At 50.0% G+C, this 3,241-nt stretch overlaps 1 long non-coding RNA gene across 1 annotated transcript; it reads left to right on the top strand.

Moving 5' to 3' along the window:
• The first annotated feature begins 643 nt into the window (after positions 1-643).
• LOC105862776 (uncharacterized) lies at positions 644-2,951 on the top strand. The gene is made up of 3 exons (XR_001150382.3): positions 644-806; positions 1,357-2,132; positions 2,401-2,951. It is a non-coding gene; the product is annotated as an uncharacterized LOC105862776 (long non-coding RNA).
• Positions 2,952-3,241: the final 290 nt, after the last annotated feature.

The raw sequence follows: 3,241 nt of genomic DNA, 5'->3' as shown, positions 1-3,241 counted from the left end.
TCCAGGGGCACAGTGAGAAAAAAAAAATGAAGAAGAACAAGACATGGAGAAGAGAAGAGTCCCTTTTGGGTCACCACCTCCACTTTGGTGGGGCATGTGTAGAGAGAAAAGCCAGAAGACGGGAGGGGGCTGTGGGGGGGGCAGGGTGACAGACAATGGGTGGCATGCCAGAAAGACGATGGAAGAATAAAAGTGAAATTGTCGTGTTCAGCGAATCCCCCTCTCCAGCTCAGTTTTTTTTTTTTTTTTTTTTTTTTTTTTTTTTTTTTGAGACAGAGTCTCGCTTTGTTGCCCAGGCTAGAGTGAGTGCCGTGGCGTCAGCCTAGCTCACAGCAACCTCAAACTCCTGGGCTCGAGTGATCCTTCTGCCTCAGCCTCCCGGGTAGCTGGGACTACAGGCATGAGCCACCATGCCTGGCTAATTTTTTATGTATATATCAGTTGGCCAATTAATTTCTTTCTATTTATAGTAGAGACGGGGTCTCGCTCTTGCTCAGGCTGGTTTTGAACTCCTGACCTCGAGCAATCCGCCCGCCTCGGCCTCCCAAGAGCTAGGATTACAGGCGTGAGCCACAGCGCCCGGCCTCCAGCTCAGTTTTGAAACATGCAGTAAGTTTTTGTTGGTCACTCTTGCTGAGTGTGAGTGGGTGCATTCTTTTTCAGGACACTGAGGAAGTGCTGAGTCCTGTGGACTATTGATGTTGGGTGGAAAATAAGAGGGAACAGGACTGCACACTGAAGGTAGCAAAGCCCCCCGGCAGGATTGTGGCACTCTTGTTCCCCTGCGTGTTCACATCACCACCCAGGTAAATGGCAGAAAGGAGAAGACAGGCACAGCGGGGTTTGGGTGGGAAGGAGGCTCAGAGGCAGGTGGGGGGTGGGGGGGAGGTTGCCAGGCTGGGTGTGAATTCAGCACCACCCTGACTCCAAAGCTCACTCACGCCTTCGTTATCTGGACAGGTGTGGCCCTCCTCCTTCCCAGGAAGGGGCTCTAGAACTGCTGGGATCAGAGCCTGAGAGCGGCCGGCTCCTGTTTCTGCTAGGAGCACAGGATGGGGCATAAACGTGTGCATTTTAGAGACTCTCTGGTTTGATCCCAGCTCTGCCATCTACGAGGTGTGACCTTGGACACATTACTCAGATTCTTAATACCTTTATCTCATCTGCAAAAGCAAGGCCATGCTAGCACCTTCTTTATAGGGTTGTTGGGGGGAGCAAATGAAGTCGTATACATGAGAGTCTTGGCATTTTGTTAGTTATTGTTATTTGCTAACAGCAATGCAGAATCGTGCCATGGGTGGCCCCAGTGTTCAGCAATGCTCCCGCTGTCCCTCTATCCATCTTTCTGATCTGCAGAACGACTTCAGGTTTCAGAGCTAAATAGACCTGGTTCCAATCCCAGCTCTGCCCCTGCCTGACTGTGTCGCTGCGGGAGAATCGCTCAGCCTGTCTGTGAAAGAGGTGAAGGACTCCTGGGCAGTGGGACTGTCGGGAGGTGAGCTGACATGGAGAGTGGCTGGCCATGTCCTGTCCATCTGGCTTCTCCATGTGACGATCCGGTGGCTGCCCGAGTCTCCTAGGAACCCCAGGCTCTTCCTACACTTGGCTGAGTTCGTCTGGATTAAATGAACACGGTGGGAATCGCTCCCTCTGTGTTCTCTGGGAAACCACTCGGCCTCCCCTTGGCATCTTGCTGCTCAGGTTGGCTGAACCCTGACAGGAGCCACGCTTTGCCGGGTCAGCAATGGGTTGTTTTGAGACCTGCTGGGAAACCTAAAGTAGCTAAGATGGAGTCAAACTCACTGACTCTGAACCACACGTTTCTCCGTTTCCTCCGGTGTTGGGCTGGTCTCCATTTTAGCAGCTCCTCCCCAACCTCCCCCCCTTCCCAAAGGCTTTTGTCGCTGAAGGCCACCATTCGTCCTGTTTACTCCTCCCAGGATGCCAAGCCCCACCATAGACCTCCAGGAGGCCCAGTCACCATCACACTCCCCTCTCATCCGCAAGACAGACGTGAGCAGCTGTGGCCAGGAGGAGATGCGACGAAAGTGCAGATGAGATTCACGCAAACTCCACTGCCACAGGAGAGTCTAAGGAGGAGGGAGGACAACAGGCTCACTGCTGCAGTGACAGTAATAACAGCTGTCCTTACAGAGTGCTTTGTGAATGCCAGGCACTGCGCTTGATTCACAGATCTTAATTCACTTAATCATCTACCTGTGATCTGAGATTGTTATTCTACCCATTTTTCGGATGGGGAACTTGAGGCAAAGCAAGTTTAAATAATTTTCCCAAGATGACACAGTTAAAAAATAGCATTTATGAGATTTGAACTCATATAGATTGTAAGTAGGGCCCACACTCTTAACCATGATTTTTCTTTTTTTCTTTTTTTTTCAGATAGGATCTCACTCTGTTACCCAGGCTAGAGTGCAGTGGCATGATCATAGCTCCCTGCAGCTTCGAATTCCCAGGCTCAACATATCCTCCTGCCTCAGCCTCGAGAGTGGCTGGGAGTATGGGCACCTGCCACCACACATGGCTAATTTTTACATTTTTTGTAGAGATGGGGTCTCACTGTGTTGCCCAGGCTGGTCTAAAACTCCTGGCCTCAATCAATTCTCCTGCCTCAGCCTCCCAAAGTGCAGCCACCTCTTAACCATGATATTATAAGCACAAAATGGAACCACATATATGAAATTACCTTAAAAACTCTAAAGTGCTCTAAAAATATAGAGCACATGTTCTATTGACAGTGAATAGTGGCATTATACTTTTTTAAATCACTGTAATTTTTTAGAGCCATTTTACCCATTGCCTCTGAAAAAAATCTCTCCCCTTGGATGTCTCAGAGGCACCACAAACTCAATATTTCTAAAAATAAAAGTTTAACTATTTTTTTCCTACCATGCTCTCCAATCTGCGTCTTTTCTTTTGACCTACATTGTAGCAAATGGCTCTGCTCAGGCGTCCAAGTCACAAACCTGGGGATCTCCTCGGATGTCCCCTCCCCTCACCCCTGCATTCGATCAATCACCAAGTCCTATTGATTTTACCCCGTTAGTCTCTGAGTTTGTCTGCCCCTTCCGGGGGCTCCTGGCTTGGTTGCATGTGCCCCCAGATCTCCCCTGGACCCCCCCACATGCTCAGAGCCCATGGCTCTGCCTCCAGCCTGCCCTCCCAGCCGTGCTCCACTCTGAAGCTACCAGGATCTTTCTGAACTGAATCCATTCACGTTGCT

The sequence above is a fragment of the Microcebus murinus genome, chromosome 18 (genome assembly GCF_040939455.1).
Source record: "Microcebus murinus isolate Inina chromosome 18, M.murinus_Inina_mat1.0, whole genome shotgun sequence".
Lineage (NCBI taxonomy): Eukaryota > Metazoa > Chordata > Mammalia > Primates > Cheirogaleidae > Microcebus > Microcebus murinus.
This window is presented reverse-complemented; position numbering and strand designations above follow the sequence as displayed.